At 40.5% G+C, this 18352-nt stretch overlaps 1 protein-coding gene across 3 annotated transcripts in view; it reads left to right on the top strand.

Annotated features, from left to right (window-relative positions):
- Positions 1-1930: 1930 nt before the first annotated feature.
- The window catches only part of BTBD7 (BTB domain containing 7), a 57404-nt gene continuing 40982 nt past the window's right edge, over positions 1931-18352 (top strand). For 2 of the 3 annotated variants that reach the window (XM_054069151.1, XM_054069153.1), the window contains exon 1: positions 1931-2050. The gene's annotated coding sequence lies outside the window, so the exon portion shown is untranslated. Of the gene's footprint in view, positions 2051-2265; positions 2430-18352 lie in introns of those variants that run through there. The other variant, XM_054069152.1, reaches the window with a different exon arrangement.

Here is an 18352-nt window from a genome sequence, read left to right as displayed (position 1 = left end):
TTGGGCTTTTATTCCAAGTGTATTTTTGCTTTAATGTACTCTGATAAAGATTCCGAGGGCATTTCAAAGCTTGAGCTTCTTAGTACAAATGAAGGGTAAACAAATTACAACAGATATTTGGGTTGGTTTTATTTTCAATAAGTAGTAGCACATAATCAATTTTCCCTACTAACGTGCTCGAATGCGGAGATAAAATGCAGTGTGTATGTACAGTGATTATCATCAGTAAGTATTTCACAGAAGTCCCTGCAAAAACATGAATAAAGCATTACATCATCCTGTATGAGCAGAGATACTGAGAACTGTTGTGTGGCTTAGACAGCATCTCATTTGGCATTTTACAATATTTAAGGCATGTGTATGATTTTGTTCATTGAAAGATTATTTTAAATTGATCAAACCAAACACATCTCAATCCTGCTAAAAATGGAAGATCGACTTATTTCTGAGAGTGTGGTATCAGAATTATAATTAGGTGACCAGGGAAACGATATGTGTGCACATGCTCTGGGGGTGTTTGTCAGATGGTGTGAATTTCCTACTCTCTCATCTCAGAAAACACATTCACCTGCATGTAAATGCAATTAGCTTCCACTTCCCACTCCTCCACAGCAAGGTTTGTAACTCAGTGTTTTATAACCTGTCTCCCATGCACAGGTCCCATGTGGCAGAAGGAGTTGATCACCTTACTTTTGGTGCACTTGCCAGCTGTCTGGCTCAGGAGACCACACAGTCCTTTAAGATAATGACACTGCACTGCATCCAAGGAGTTACCTCTATGCTTTAAAAACTCTGAAAAGAAAGCACACGGTGGCCTTCTCCTGTTCCAGCCTGCCAGATGCCTCCCCAAGTTGTTACCCAACACACTGTTTGTCTCTGAGTCATAAGAGAGAAGATTTATTTCAGCTACTAAAAGGATGATTATTGCAGAGCAAGATCTTGGCACTTCTATCTAAACATGGATTTTGACTACACTTGAAATTACAATATTATAATATAAAAAAACCAACAAACAAAGCTTCTTTACAAGGCTTCTTTTCTTTCCTTTCTTCTCATTTTCATTATGTGTAAGATTATGAAGGAAGAAAGCTGCCTGGCAGAGAAAGCCCTGGGGGTGTTGGTTGATAGCCAACCAAACATGAGCCAACAGTGCCCAGGTGTCTAAGAAAGCCACTATCATCCTGGCTTGTATCAGAAATGGTGTGGCCAGTAGGACCAGGGGAGTGATTCTGCCCTTGTACTTAGCACTGGTGAGGCTGCACCTTGAATACTGTGTTCATTTCTGGGCCCCTCAGTATAAGAAGAACATTGAGGTGCTGTAGCATGTCCAGAAAAGGGCAACAAGGCTGCTGAAAGGGCTGGAGAACAAGTCTTATGGGGAATGGCTGACGGAACTGCGGTTGTTTAGCCTGGAGGAGGCTGAGGGGAGACCTTAGTGCTCTCTACAGCTACCTGAAAGGAGGTTGTGGAGAGGAGAGAGCTGGCCTCTTCTCCCAAGTGATGGGGGACAGGGCAAGAGGGAATGGCCTCAAGCTGCACCAGTGGAGGTTCAGGCTGGACATCAGGAAAAGATTTTTCACAGAAAGGGTCATCCGGCACTGGAACAGGCTGCCCAGGGAGGTGGTTGAGTCACCATCCCTGCAGGTAGTTAAAGGACGGGTAGACGAGGTGCTCAGGGACGTGGTTTAGTGGCAGAGAGGAATGACTGGACTTGATGATCCAAGAGGTCTTTTCCAACCTGCTGATTCCACGATTCCATGATACCACCCCTCCCCGCATCATACGGAAGCTGCGAGGACGCCCCGCCTCCGCCCCTCCCCTCGCACCACGTGACCCGCATGCACCACGTGCTCAGGGCTCAGCCGCCGCTCTGCGCATGCGCTGTTCCTCCCCCTCCGCTCTGCTTCCCCCCCTCCGCCCCCCCCCCCCGGCCGGCCGAGCCTGGCGCTCGGGAGCAAAATGGCGGCGGCCGGAGCGGGCGCGGGGCCGGGGCCGTGGAGCGGGCGGTGCTGAGCGGGGAGGATGAGGCGGCGGCGAGCGGCTGCCCGAGGTGAGGGCGGAGCGCGGGGTGGCACGGAGCAGAGGGGGATGGGGCGAGACCACGGGGCTGCGGCGGGCAGGCGCCTCCCGCCGTGGGGAGGGCCCAGCAGGAGGGGAGTCTCCGGCCAGGGGCACCCCCTTCCTTGCTCCTCTGGAACATTCCTGGTATCGGTGGAGTCGCCCCCGGCTGTGGATTGGTGCCTCGTCTTTGGTGCTTTCCCCGCCGAAGAGTGACAGGCGTGTCCAGCGAGGGTGATGAGGCACTGGAACAGGTTGTCCAGGCAAATCATGGATAAACCATTCCTGAATGGTGCTCAGGGCCAGGTTGGATCGGGCTTCGAGCAACCTGATGCAGTGGAAAGTGTCCCTGCCCACGAGGTTGGAACTGGGTGAGCTTTAAGGTCTTTTCCCACCCAAACGCTTAGATAATAAAGTACGTGTTGATGCGATGAGGTTCTGCTTGTGTGAGAATTTAGCTTGGGGGTTGTAGCATCGCTTGGGGCTTTGCTCCAAACTAGGGTAACGTAATACACAAATCCAAAATGTTTGGCAGATACATCGCTGAGATGTGGTTGCCTCAGGTTTTACCACATACTGCGTGCTCTGTTTTCACTTAGAAATGGAGAATATAGAAAGAGAAACTCGCATACAGATTTTTTTAGGGCTCATAACTTTTGATGCAGTGAGAAGCTTGATGAGTTAAAGCTTTGCTCTCTGTCTGAAAGATGTTAGGTAGGAGGACTAGTCTTCTAAGAGTCTCCTTTATTATTTCAAATGTAAACCATCTATTGCTTTCATCCTGGTTCTGTGTTATTATGATTCTTCACACAGAGAGATGCAGGGAGGGAATTTCATAGAGTCGTAGAATAGTTTGTATTGGAAGGGACCTTAAAGATCATCTAGTTCCAATCCCCCTGCCATGGGCAGGGACATCCCACTAGATCAGGCTGCCCAATTCCTTTTTAGATGGACTGAGTTTAGAGCCGTCTGTATTTTTGCTTAAGAAAATCAACAAAAATATTTCTTCTTCCTTTCTCCCTTCCATTGTTGACTAAGAATCTGCTGTCAGCATAACAATATTGATTCCATAGAGATTATTTTTCAGTTTTGAGGATGTCAAACATGTCTTATTTAGTAATGTATAGGCTGCAGCATTCAAAAGGCAGGGTCTGAGTGCTTATTTTGTAGACTATCTGGAGGAAGGTAATTTATTGGAAAGGTGTGACTTGTGATGTTTTCTCCCTTCTTAGAATAATTTAATTCTAACTTGTCTTAGTTGATGAACCAGTGCATAATTGAGCCATTTTAGAACTTGCTGCTTTGCATCAAATAATGTTGTGTAAACATTGCTATCTGTTCGTGCTTACATGTAAACCTCCAATGACTGTCAGCAAATAAAGCTTGTATCTTAAGGTACTAAGTGCACCTGCCAATTGCTATCTGTTTTTTATTCCGATTTAAAGTTAGACTTGCATGGTCGGACTACATACAGGTAGTCTTGGAAATGAGGTTCAGTATTTTGTGTAGAATTTACAGCCAGTGTTTGTTTCTGTTCATTGACTATTGAATCCTTTGTATGTTGGCTTAGCTGCACTGAGCATTGCTTCACTTGCTTTCAAACTTTAGTGACTGTATAAACAGGTTTGACATTCTCATCTAATTTGATATATTTAAACATGCAAGGAGCACAGACAGGAGTCATCTTGGATCATTTTTGTGGCACTGTTGTAATTGCTGGCTTTTTTAAAATCTTTGCCTCTTACTAATGTGAGTGAATCTTCTTCAAGTGTCCCGTTTCCCTTGCTGAGTCATAGATACAGTAGTGGTGTAATGCTTATAACCAGCATTGACTGATTTGCAAAGAGTCATACATGAAAGAACAGAATTATTTTTATAAGCTTTCCTGGAAGACTTGCATGGACTTGTCATAGTGATTTGCTCAATTTTTGTTTCTCCTCTCTTGGTTTTCAAGCTTGTCTGAGAAGCTCAAAACTTTGAGCAACATACCTTCACAACACATTATTAAGTTATAGTAGAATACACTGTCTTTGCAGCCAGCTGTTTGAATTTAATAGAGTGGGGCTGTTGGAGCTGGATGAATAGCCCAACAAAATATTCAGTCTTCCTTGTGAAAGCAGCCTTTTGGGTTACTGCACACGTGATGTCAGGTTTACAGCGGTCACTGATGGCAATTAACCTAGACAAATTCTAGGCTGGGACAATGTCTTCCTCTGCCTTGCTTTGCAGGCTGCATTGGTGTTATGGTATCTTGTAATCCTGCATGCAAGAAAAAGGGAGGACGTTCTGATATCTTGGCTGCTCAGTGATGAGGAAGATAGTTGTGGCTGGCTGCCTTTCAGAGACACAAAGTAAGATGAGTCAGAACGTCTTTTGGGCATTTCGCATGAACTGCATGCAGTTCACATCAATCAAATGAGCTATAGATAAAATGTGAGAATGCTCCTAAAATAACCGCATTCTTAATAATACTAATGAGAATCTAACCACTTTTATGGCAGATCCTGATATGAAGCTGCTAGTTTCAGTTTTAACTCTTAAGTTTTCTGGGTTTTTTTCTGAATGTATTTACGTGAGTTTTGGGTTCTGTTAGCAAATCAATGACCTTTTATTTTTTTCCACGCAGAATGGGGATCGATGAGCTTCCAGTGGGTCACATAGTTATTGATCTGTTTCATTACGTAGGTTCTTTCAAAAATAAGACTTGCCAGTGTATCTTTAAATCTTTGGACAGAAGCTGTTGTGGATTTTTAGAGTGTTCTTTCATATGCTGGCTTACCAGTGTACCTGAACTGTAACAAGAAGGAGCTGCAGATGCCAGTTTTGATGCTAGTTTTGCATTTTGTGCCTTTTCAGTCTGTTCTGCATGTCTCCCAAAGAGGATGCCAGTTGTAATGATGCCTTCTGAGTAATGAATAGATGCTAGGAGATTTGGAAATACTTGCATGTTTGTGTAGAAACTGTGAAAATTGGGTGTTGGGGAGAGTATAAAAGGGCAAGAGGAAAAATGGATAGGGAAGACGTTAATATCAGTATCTAAAGTTCTGTAAAGTTTTAATATTTTGCATTCATCATCTTATTCTGTGACGTTTTAGTTACCAGTGTACTGCGGATAGCTTTCTTGCTTTATAAGGATGGCCGCGATGCACTTGGTGGAGGCTTAGAGGTAAAACCGGCTTGAACACATGTGGTCCACAGCTGCTTTTGCCTGCTTTCTGCACAGTCTCCTCAGCTGTGTTGGTAGAGCTGTTTATATGGCTTCGCTCTGAAACACTGCAGGAAACTGATCTGTGAAAAATAAACCATTAAAACACAAAATAACTTAAGATCAGGTCCCTGATCTGGGTCATCACATTGCTGTGGAAAGTCTGTTTGCTGGGACAGTGTAGAGGCAAGGTTAGGTGAGTAAAGGGTGTCTGAGGGTGCGACTGCATTGCCTAAAGTGGATTGACTTTAAGTCTGATTTGGTTGCTCCATTGGGTGTGTTGTGCAAGGTTACACCAAACACTACTGACTCTGCCCTTTAACAACTGGTGAGCTCAAATATGTGTTCAGCCAGTTGGGGATTTTCTGTCATCAATGGGTTTAAACCATTCCTCTAAATGGAAAATAGGAATTACCTTGTTATAGAAGAGTGATAAAACACGCAAAAGAAAATGTAACAGCAGCCAGGACCGATCAAGAAGAAACTTAGAGTATGGTGTTGGGAGTGTAAAGTTTGAAGGTAATATCTTCCTAAATAAATTCCTAGGTTGGAGAAGTATCTTCCAGAGATCTTGCTTTATTTTTTTGGATTTGATGTTCTAACACCAGCTGTTATATGTATAAATGTCTGACCACTTTGTGAATGCTGTTTGATCTTTGTCCTCAAATCTTATCTGAATTCAGTGGTCATACTGTTATGTTCTGTATGGTATTCAAACTTCACCGTATGTTCAGTTCTTCCTGTATTAGAAAGACTGAATTTTTTTTCTGTCCCTCTTTTTTTCTTACCTATCATGCCTTGTTTCCAGTCTGCTGTAGTAAATTGTAAAGTGTAGAATTAAATTTTTGAAATCTCTCTTTCAAGAACCTCTTTCTAGTGCTACTGTTACTGCCATTCCCTGTTTTCTTAAAGAGCCTTTTTATTTCTAAACTGTCCTCTTTGATATCGCATTCTTTCAGTATGCTAACTTGCAGCTTTTAAGATGATCCTCTTCTTCCTGATGGTATTCATCACTTAAAATCTTCAGTGTTATCTAGTGGGAAGTGCTTTAGACAGAGATCAAGCTAGATAATTGCATGCGAGATTCCTATCAAATTTAGAAGCCTTGTCCGAGATCTGTTAAAACTGTTTCGGAATAATTGTCGTACCATTTTACATGGTGACAATGGCTAAACTCAAAGGATCTTGTTGAAATGGCAGTGTGATAAGTGACTGCTGCTTGGTCTTCCAGTTGATCATGTTGGTTTGTGACCTAGTACTTGCTGAAGGTTTGTGATCAGTAGAGCTGCAAATTATGTCTCTGTGTGCTCACATGTGTTTTGGACTTTAATTTGGTTCAGAGAAGACTGTTCATTCTTATAGTCCAGTGCTGAGATTTGAATCAAGGTTTGGAATAAAAAGAGCAAGAATAGCAAAGTCTTGTGAAGTCATCAAACCTCAGTAAAATTTTACCTATTTATATGCAAATTAAAGTGTGTTTTGTGTGACCAGGTAGACCATATCACATTAGTGAGAAATTGGAATGCTGTTTTGCTTATCATCTGCTACGCCAGGTCTGTACTGCGATGAAGTGTGCAGAACACCACTATGACATGTCAATCTATCTAATTGCTTTAAAAATAATCAGTTTGACAAAAGCTCCTTTTCACACTCTTTCTCCTGACCCAGTATTGGAAATGCTACTTGAGAGCTGACTAAAGAGCCTTCTAAAACAACAAATCCAGTCGGAATGTAATGAGACAATATTTTCTAGACTTGTGCTGCCTTATTCTTTCAGCTTTTTTGATCTTCTGCTTTAGCTTTGTTATCAAGATGACTAGATATAAAGGGAGTGAGTGGAAGGTAGTTTCTTGACTGTTGGAAATAAAAACCAGAGTTGGCCATGGAGTTGGTGATCTTTGACTTCATCTAGGAAGTTGCAAGTTCTATTTGAAGTCTTTCTGCTTCTGCGATAATTATAGTGCTCTTCCATGTAAATTCTGTAGTGTTTAGTATGAGGTTGCGATGAAGTACTTTGTACAAGTGAGATATTTAGAGGTTTTCTCTCAAATACTCAGATGCCTGTTTCTTAAAATACATAGAATGTCAACTACCTCTCAAGCTGCTTGTGATATTTAACTGAATGACCAGAAGATTTCCTCTTGGAGAGGGGAGGAGCATAGGCATATACATAGTGGAATTTTGTCTTATCCATTAAAAAAAAAATCGGACTAATCAAATATAGGCATATATTAAAAGCTTATGTGCTGTACCTTGGCTCATCCAGTAATAGGCATCTCAATTTCAAATGTATCTATGTGAAATGATCTACATATAAAATCTCTTAAATGCAGGGAGAGAAGATAACATTAATAGGTTCATGGATTTCTTTAAAGTCATTCTAGCAGTAACTACAGCTCACTGAAATACAATCAGATAGCTTATATGGACATTTTATGTTGAAGATGCCTTTGTCAGTCTTTAGTGAAGTACTTCTAGGAAGTTTTTGGAACGAGTTGTTTATTGTACTTCAGACACTAGCATGGTAGAGGAATGCTGAGTTGACAAAATGTTCACTCAAGACGGGAAGTTTTGTATTATTCAGTGTGGTGATGGCCTTGATACTGAATGAGGATGAATCTAAGCTGTGTTAGCACTTCTCAGCTCCCAAGAGGCAACTGGTGTTACCGGTGAGCTGGTTGTGAGCACCATAATTCCCGCAAAGGAGGGTATGTAACAGCATGAGATGTTGCTGGTCAGTGTCCTTGTGAGTCCTCCCAAGGTGCTTAGTATCTCCATGAGTCATCTGGGGATTTAGCTTATCTAAATTTCAGATAAGAACGTGTTTGCTGCCTCAGATTCTCAAATCCCGACATGGATGGCTATTTTTTTAATAGCCAAAGATAATGTTTAAGAGAATCATCTTCTGTCGCTTTTTTTTGAAGTAGAAATATATGGCATTTGGATCAGAAGGTACCTGCACTTCTTAGTTGGTCATTAAAATCACCGTAGGTTTTAGTTTGTTATTAAACACTTCTGGAACTGTGTTTAGCCTTGAGAAGAGGAGGCTGAGGGGAGACCTTATTACTCTCTACAACTACCTGAAAGGAGGTTGTGGAGAGGAGGGAGCTGGCCTCTTCTCCCAAGTGACAGGGGACAGGACTAGAGGGAATGGCCTGAAGCTCCGTCAGGGGAGGTTCAGGTTGGATATCAGAAAAAAATTCTTCACAGTAAGAGTCATTGGGTACTGGAACAGGCTGCCCAGGGAGGTGGTCGAGTCGCCTTCCCTGGAGGTGTTTAAGGAACGGGTGGATGAAGTACTTAGGGACATGGTTTAGGGAGTGTTAGGAACGGTTGGACTCGATGATCCAATGGGTCCTTTCCAACCTTGTGATTCTGTGATTCTGTGATTTGGACTTGAAATGCCAGAATATTCTTCTAACATAGTAATACAGTGTAAAATTATCCCCTCTCTGATATTACTTGTCGTTCTAGACACAAACTTGAAGACTTGGTAACGCCTGGTAAAGTGACTCTTGCAAGTATTTCTGCACTGAATCAAAGCTGCTTGTCTTTAACTGTATTTAATCAAGAACTTTGATGCTGCAACCTGGACATCTGGTATTTAGAGTTGGCTTTCAGGCTTAAATTAGAAGGCTTCTGAAAATGGTGTTACTGAAAATAGCATGAAAATGTTAGTACAGTCCTAAAGCAAACTTTCCAAAAGGTCTGTCCATGTTACTTAGGGCTTTTCCATTTTAAGGAAAATAAAATTTGTTTTGTCTTACTGTAAGTTTCTCAAGACACTTATTTTCTCTGCTGAGAACATCTAAAGTAGTTTTGTTACTGCGTCGTTCCTTAACTGATCATTGTTAATCCAAACAGGCAAATTTTGAACTGGACTTGTACTTATCTAGGTATTTCCGCATCACCTTCTTAGAGGTCTGCGTCTCTTTCTTCTGTTTCCCTTCTCCCTTGATTCTGTTTTTAGCTATAAACTTTTCTGAAGTATTAAATTAGAAAATATCTCATTTTGTGACTGTTACCTGTGTCAAGGCTGAATTGTATTAAGCACCAGCAATCTTCAACAGTATTGAGAATGCTTATGTAAACATCTGTGAATTTCAGTTACATTCCCGTTTTAAATTTAGACTGAAAGGAACTTGCCTTTTTTCCATATGTACAAGGTTATCTTGTTTCCTTTAAGTTAAAATGAACCTTTAATTTTTGTTAATCTAAAAGCTGATCCAGCTAAAAACTGTTCTTGATTGAATATGAGTGTGCAAGTAGAGAATGGAGAGTTGAGTGGGGGTGATCGTCAGGTTAGAGAGGGAAGTGAGATTGCTTTTTTTGGTAGCAACAATGACTTTTCCATGTATTGATAAACATCTCAAATAACAGAAGAATCAAAGGAGGTTTGGTAAGCATAGCACACACTAGCAAAGGCTTCCTTCTCTGCCTTTTGTACTTGCTTTGAGTGTGGAAGAGTAGTAGTGTCAGGGACAGCTGTGGATAAGAGAAAGGTGAACAAAATTTGGTCTAAAATGTGACCAAGAGCAAGGGGTTGGTTTAGTGGAGTACCAATCAATCCCATAGACTTTCCTTCTAAAACTATTCTTTGATTTCTCTGAAAAATCTATTTTTTTAGGTGTTCTGGAGCAGCTGAAAAGCTTCAGATCTTGTGGAGAGAAAGGGAGGAGTTAAAGCATCAGCCCGCCCAAAGGACAGATTTGCCTTAGCAAATAGTTAAACATGAAAAATGCCCCACAAGGTCTTGTAACTGTGCAGTCTTAAAAAGTCTGTGTACATGAGGTACATGTAGATATTGCTGTAGTAATTAAATGCATAAATGATTGGTGCATCTGTTTTTAGGAGCAACATGTTAAGTCAACATGTGCAATGCTCCTTTTGAATGTTCTGTAAAACTTCCTTGTTCGTGTGATGGGACAAAAAAAGAACACTTTAGAAATGTGGAGAGAGCTTGTTGCAGGAAATCTGGAAGACATAACTTCCTTCTCTCGCCAAGGGGAAAATGTAAACAAAGCTCCAACTTAATTGTAGGCTAACTACTAGTCTGGTTTTCTGAGTAAGCCTTTTGTTACTTAAATCATTGCTCTTATCATTGAGAAAGTATATTTTCTGTTTCATTTGAAATGGATTTCTGTATTTTTAGGGAAGACACGTCAAAGTCTGTGAGCATTTAGTTCTTGTTACTCTTGCATGGAATCTAAATGTTGCTATTAGTGAAGGTAAGTAGTGAAGCTGAGGTTACTGGTGTAACCTATGAGGGTTCTGACAGTTTATGGAAGTATGTGACATTTGCTCGCAAGGGGAAACGTTGCAATATTAGTGTATGTTGCTACTGTAAGTGCTTTCATGTGCATGTACTAAACTATCCATTGTCAGAATGGCTGAATCTTTGAAGTGTATGGCATAGAAGGATTTATTGGTGTCAGATGTTATAAATGTTACTTGTTTAAGTCAACATGGCTCTTCAGGTTGTTTTTTTTTTTGCTGAAGTTAATGCTTTTAAATTGACCCTATAGAAAAAACTACAGAAAGAACTCTTTTAAATGTGCAAGCTTTTAAATAACTTAACATCTTAGTATACACAGAGATAATTGATTTATACAAACAGGCATAAGATCACCATGTTAGCTGTGGTTTTGTACGTTAAAAGCATCTAAATAAAAGGAAAACAGCCTGTAGGTTTGACCAGGATTTGCTTACTTGCTCGGGGTGGCAGCAGTCCATACCAGTTTACAAGCTCTCAAATGAGTCAGTTGTTGTATAAATACCGTGCATGATGAATTTTCCAGTATTATTTTGTATTGCTGCCTGCTTCAGTGAGCAGAGCAGACCTGGGAGTGACTGTGGGTATTAGGAGAGAAGGGGAAAAGGGAGAGTGTCAGCCCAGCAACCTGAGCCTTGGAAACAGCAACTGTGAGGGAGGACTCTGCCTGTGTGACTTGGGCCAGGCTGCAGTGCCCCGCTGAGGGAAAGCCCAAGCTCAGAGTGAAAAGGATGGCTACAAGGGTACAGTTTGGTAGAGACGCGAGGCAGTTATGTAGCAGTAGTCTGCTCTCTTCATATCAACAGCAGAGGGTTACTCTTCCAGTTGTAGCTGCCTGTTGGACCACTCTGCAAGAATTCCCTTTTTCCTGACTGCTACCTGTCCCCTCCAGCAGTGGGGTGATGGATCAGCCATCTGAAATTACTTGTTCTGTGATTGTGTAACCTCTGTGTGTGTCATGAGGGGAAGCAGGAAAACCCCATGGCAGGAGCAGCAGAGTGAAGGGAAGGTAGAGCTCCCTGCTAGTTTGACTTCAGGAGTAGTATTGGGTCTCCCTGATGTACCTGTGAAGAGCTGACAGGCGAGTAGTCCAGTGCACACAGAAAGCTTAACTCCTCCACTGGTGGATTGAGGGGAATATAAAACGCACGTGGGCTTGGCTTTGTATTTTTTCCCTGTATAACTAATATCTAGATGCGTATATTGTCACTGCATGCTTAAAATGTTCAAGCTTTCAGGAAAGCAACAACTCCCATGGTTGTTGGTTCTTCATTGGTAACAGCAGCTCTCTGAAGGGTTGTCAACCAAGGCCTAGGTGAAGGCAGGAACAAACTGCACAAATACAGAGCAAAAGAAGTACAGGCCAAAGAAGAACCAGGAGTTAGCTAACTAGATGCAGTGAATCCTGGTGGTAGTTACTGCTGTGTAAATAGGCTGTTTCTCCTAGGACTGCCCTTGCTTTGCTGACAATTTGAAGATAATCTTTCTCCTACTGTTAATTTTCAGGAGCTGTGTGGGAGAAATAGCATGTTACAAGAGTGGTCCTACAGCAACCTGCTTCTGTGAAGACGTTGTATTGAAAGTGGTAACTGAGTGAAGATAGAGACAATGCTGTACTTAAAGGGCAATGGCTGTTGCAGCCACACCAGAGAATCAGCTGGAAACAAACATGGTCCAGTCAGGCCCCTGGTGGGACTTATGTGGCTTCCCAAATGTCTGCTAGAAAGCAAGGGGAAAGCTGTGCTGTGGGGATGAGTGCATGGGACTGGGAATGTTTATTTTTTGAAGGCAGTACCAACTGAGTGTTGGTCAAACTGCATGTTGTGTTTGGCTGTGGGGAGCAGGCAGCCTTTTCTTGCTGTTCTTCCCTCCTCTGGTGACATTCCTTGGGTTGTTTGGTAAACTGATGCAGGGAGCTAATTATACTGGTGAGAAAATCCTGCAGTAGAGGATACCGTGTTTGGTTGCTCATGAGCTGAAGGAGCTGTGTGAAGGTGGTGGCAGTAGCTGAGGTGAGTGCTGCCACTGAAGAAACGTGCGTGGAACCACAGTGTCAGTGAACCAACTTTTTTTTTGCATACACCAAATAGTGTATTTCGAATCCAGATTGGAACTGTAATTTGGTTGTGTCCAAGACTTGTTGTAGCTTGTGACTATTATTGTAGAAACTGTATTTAAACTGTGGCTGAAAGGTGTCACTTATGGCTGTGACTTTCTTGAACAAGGAAAATGAATGTTTCTTTAATGAAATTCCTGATATGTTTCATGGACTAGAATACCTTTTGAGACCTTTACCAAGATTTTCTGTGTTCTGCCTTCCAGTTTTTGTATTCTACATAGATTAATCCGTTAGTCTTAAATGGTAAGAGATGATGCTACCAACTGGTACTTCAAACTTCTGTTGTGTTGAAAGGAAAAGGCTGCATTGATGAAGTGTGCTGTTGTATGATGACACAAGGATCCATGGAGAGGATGGTGTACAGGACAAAAAGAATGATGTTGTAGTAAGTAGACAGGTGTAGAAAAAATTGTTTGGAATATTTGGCAGTATTGGTAGTTGTGTTTTTTTTTTACCATAGGCAGAGGTTTTAAATGCAAGTAGGTGAGATGTGTATTGTTCTATCACCAAGCATCTTGGAAGCTTGTGCAGAAAGGACCAGTGTTATGCAGAGACACTGAAGTAATGAGGAATGATGTTGGTAATGGTTCCAAGCAACAGAAATACCACAAAATTATGATGTTACTGACACAGTGGCTGGCTGGCAGTGTGAGAAGTTGATTGCAGCCAAAATAAGATGATAGAAGTGATCAGTAAGCTGATTTGTGAACATAGTTCACCCGTGTGGGAAGACTGATGAGTATATGGGTTCAAGATTTTTAGTCTACTTCAACATTGGGTTGCTGGAGCTATTGTTGGGAAACCGCCAAGCAGTGTTATCATCAGAAACTACTACTGTTCCTCTTAAGGCTGTGGAAGTTAATAAGGGAGATAAAACTGTGTAACAAAAAGGATGTTTTTGAAATTAGCAAGCCACAGGATAATGGGTGCTGCTTGCTTAGTGTGGGTGCAGACTGCAGTGTCTGGGGTTGCTTTATTAGTAACTTGAGTATATTCTCTGAGGAAACGTGTTCTGAGAGGAAGTGCAGTGAATGTAACTGTGCAGTGAATTTAGAAGCACTATTGTGTGCAGGAAGCTCCCAAATCCTAATTCAGATGAACTGGCTTTCTGTGGAATAATTGAGCCTGGAGAAAAGGGGAAATGTCTGCAGTACCAGGAGACTGAGGTGGTACTTGATGTGAGAAGGCAGCAGTGCTGAAATCCAGAGACAGATCTTCCATATGGTTAGGACTTGCGCCAAGATTTCCCTGTTTTAGTAGACTTGCTAATTGAAAACAGCATCTTGTGTTGTGGTTGGGTCACAGTTGAGCAAGAGGAGGAATTCCCTTTCTCCATTAAACCGGGATCTTTGGAGGGCACTCTCAAAGAAATTAGAATATAATCATATCAATCGTGAAAACTTCAGAGAGGAAAAACTACCCACCCTCCTTCACAAGAAGTAACAATTGTGTTGCAAATAAGGGATACTTGACTAGGAAGTTCGAGAAATAGGCTGTGTAAGAGTGTGACAGGCTTTCTATGGGAGAGTCCTTACTTTTGTTCTACTCCTGCCTCTTCCGTGGAGGAAAAAAAGAAGCAGATGGCTGAGAATACTGCTGCAATAAAAAACAGGCACTATTTGAAGACAGAGAGAGGAGACAGTCATCCAAGAGACTGGTCTTAAGTCCCAGTATCTGAGGCTGAATGTAGCTGAAACTTGACTGAGTTAAGTCACTCCCTGACAAGACAATGGAGTGTTGGCCGGAACTTTGACAGAAAGAAAAAAGCAGACTAATTTTTAAAGGGTCTCTTTTTTTTTTTTTGAGGTACTTTAATGTAATTTGAAATCTTACTATACCAAAGAGGAGAAGAGGATTTGCCTTTCTTAAAAAAAGAAAAAAAGCACATATTCGTTTGCTCAGAAGAGATCTTCTGAAAAAAAACTATGATATTTTACAATTATTCTCGATTGGCTAGAAAATCATCCTCATTTTCCCTGTAAGTAGAAAGATTCATGCCCAATTACTCTGTTCAGTGATATTGATAAAGATTTGGTGGATAGGATTTCTCTGATTTTCTTACAAAGTAGATTTAATGACTTTTTGTGTCTGAATCAGATAATGTTCCTTTCAAGTGAACTTCTGAAAAATGGAAAGTCATTGAAGAGTACGTGCTGTCATTTCACTTCAAGAAAGTCCTAGAGGGCAATAAATGACTTCTTGCTGATTTTTGCTGAAAGAATTGTTTTGAATTCAGTGTCAGGAACGTTAGTTAAGTCTTTCATGTGAGTGTCATCAATCAGAATAGACTTTTTGGTAAATTAGTGAGTGCTTGCAACCAGCTGGAAGGATCAATGGAGTACAGAGATGGAGTTTCATTTGCCAGTATATGAAAACATTTAAGTTGCTTGGGAGGAACTCCCTCTTCTTTTACAGGGTTGTACTGCTGCAATTCAGTTAGTCTGTGTCTGCTTTGCTGGTGACATTACTTAATTGCTTCTAGGATGTGACATATTCACATCATACTCTAAATTGCTTTGGTGATTATCGAATATCCTACATTGAACACTATTTGCAAAGGCAGCATTGAAAAGTGGTTTTTCCCCTGTATGCTCTGTGTCTTTTCAGCTGCCAGAATGCTTCTGGATGTTTTCACTTTCTGAAGTGTACATATCTGCAAGACTATACACCTTTATACTGTTCAAATATAGTTTTGTTAATTTTCACTCCAATTTCTCAGAGGGCTTACTGAAAGTTGGTACCAGTTATTTATTACTTTTTTTTAACTCCTAAGACTCAGTCCTGTGATTCTCAACAAATCTAGAAATAAAAAGCCAGGCCTGCTGTGGGAATTTTCCTGCCTCCATTTTAGAAGAACTTAATGGAGAAGTGTACTACTTCATGAAAAAGAAAGTGCTTTAAAATTCATGCTTAACTTTAAGAAAGGGTTCTTTGTGATAGCTGGAACACATGATTCTCAGCAAAACACTAAGCAATGCAGTTGCTTTTGTAGTCTAGTTATATCTGCTTTTTCTTCTGCGTGTAACTGCTGATGTGGCTTAAGTTCTGGTATTTTGCTTATTGGATTTTCTTTCTTTCTTTCCAGTGCAGTAAATCACGAAATAACACAGAATCATAGAACCAAATCATGAAGAACATTCTGTTCTTCATTTTTGTACAATGCTAATACAAACCAGAACCTTTCAGCTGTATCTGCTACATATTATTGTATCATCCAGATAATTTTGAATAATTACAAAACTTCAATTGTTTAACTGGGTTTTAAAAAAAGAGTCAAAATAGGCTTTGTGTGGATTTGCATGTTTGTCATGCAGTATAATCAGATGGTCCTTCAAAATTTCAGCTATTTCCTTTGAACAGAAAATTGCTTAGCAATTACAGTTTCTTCAAGATGTGCTGTTCCATATGCTTGTAGTCCTTTAGAATGCACGCTCTTGAGATTGGAGACTTCTAACCTCAGAAAAAATCTCTGAGTATGCCAGTACCTCTCAAGTGCCTCGTCCATGGAATAAGAGAAAGATCAAGACAAGTAATATTCAGTTCCTGTCAGCTCCTTTTCTGTGCAGAACCCCTCCCCAGTAGGATAGTAAGAAAATGAGGTAGATAGTGCACATCTGAACAAACAGTTGGAACTCTAAACACAAGCAACTTATTTTAATTTGAGTGCTTGTCCCTGTAGGTGTTGTTGGCTAGTAATTCCAGTAGTGATGCTGCGTAACAACCAGCATGGCCAGGGTGAAGTTTGGAGACTCTCCCAGTGGATGGGAGCTGTAAAACCATTCTGCTAAACATGGAATTGTTCCTGAATTCCCTTGTGGTGTCTCAGGGCTCTGTATTGGTCACCAGATGGAGACAGTTTCAGGTTGTTAAGGTAAGCTGGTGGGATGTACTTTGGAGACAATGGCAGAGGTCTGTTCTCACAAATTCTTTCTCTTTTTTAGTTATTTACTTACCTAATGCCTATGAAAATAGGTTTGTCCTTGCCAAAATTTAATTGAAGTATTTCCTTACTGGCATTATCACATCTAAAAGTTGATTGGTTTTATATTTTTTTTTTTTAAATCCCCCCAGTCCCTGATGTACCATGTTGTCATCTCATCTTGCATTACTATTTCAATTCCTTGTTCCTTTAAAGGAACTGTTGGGGTAAAATAGCATAGCGGTTTTGGTCTAGGTAAAAATCCAAACAAATGTAAATACGTTATGCTTGTGGTGCTTGTGTTGTCATTCACTCATAGTAAATTTGCAATGTGTTAAGTAAAATATAAAACCTGAAAAATCATGTTGGTACAAGTATGTGCATGTACTTGATATAATTTCCTACTTTGGTCCTAGTATTATGCTATTTCATAATCCTATGATTACTCCAGAATAAATACAATAAAGCTCTTAAATTTTAGATGGAAAAAAGTCAAATGTTTTTGGTTATAAAACACGTTGTAACACTCTCCAGCTTGCCCTTTATGTTAACTGGAGCCCAGTGACTACAGAGGATTTTATGAAACCTTTGTATTGAGTGATGACTATAAACGAAGTGTCACAGTTATCCAAAGTCTGTTTTGTACAGACTTTTTGTTAAATCAAAATTCCCAATCCAGGAATTCCTGGCTGTAAGCCCAGACACCTCAGATGCAAGTGATCTTAGGTTCTTAAGATTTTAGATTCTCTGTGACAACTATCAAGAAGACTGAGAAACTTATTTCAGGTATTGAAACTTTTAACTAGATTTGTGTTTATTTTATATTTTGTTCTGCTCTGAGTATCGGTATAATCTGAAATCACTGCTTTGCTTTTTGTAGCATTTTGGATGGTAATTTTGGCTTCTAAAGTTTTCTAGTCTTATATAACGCCTTCATACACTATTTCTGCAGTGCAGGCTGTTTTTGTTATAGAAGCTTTGATACAGGTTAACTTTTTTTCTGTTTACATGTACACATACATGGCCCACGCCTCTGTGTGCATCACTGCTGTCAACAAGAGATCCTGTTTCAGTAGGTCAGCAGATGTTGAATTCACCTCCCATTTGATAAAGCTGACGTGGATGCGTATCAACTCTTAGCAGAAAGGCAAGAGGAATTTCACCTGATGGTGTTTTTTTAAAACAAACAAAAAAATTCCATGACACTGTTGAGGCTAAAATTAGATCTAAAGCTTTTGTTATGCACGACAGCTTCTGCAAAGAATGATGAGATCTTTCTTTTCCTTTGCAGCTAAAGATCTAATTGTAGTTTAGGGTTGTTTCTTCATTTTTACATTCATCTCCTTCTGCAGCTGCCTTTCACCATGGGAAATAGCATTCTTAGTTTGGCATTTGACCAATGAATGAAGACAGGAAGGCAGGGTTTCCTCCAGGACAAAGTTCATCACTGCTATCAGCTTAAATTATTTGGGAAATACATCATGGGTTATATCATATTATCTTGTGAAATTGAGTGATGTAGTAAGAAATACCAAGATTGTGTTTTCAGTTGATACGTGAGGTTAAGGACAGTAGTAGGACTAAAGCTATGATCAGTTTTGAGCCACGGGGTACGATATACTTCCATGAAGTACATGATGTTTGAATTCAAGATGCAGAATACTCTAAAGAGGTGAGCGAGCATACATATGACCAAGCAGTGCATGGTCAACTTTAAAAAGTGGCGCACAAGAAGTTTTGGTACCTGTAAATGGCTGAGCACAGTGCCTAATGTGCATT

Source organism: Cuculus canorus, chromosome 5 (assembly GCF_017976375.1).
Source record: "Cuculus canorus isolate bCucCan1 chromosome 5, bCucCan1.pri, whole genome shotgun sequence".
Lineage (NCBI taxonomy): Eukaryota > Metazoa > Chordata > Aves > Cuculiformes > Cuculidae > Cuculus > Cuculus canorus.
Note: the sequence above shows the minus strand (reverse complement) of the source record. Positions and strands in the feature narration are given on the sequence as shown.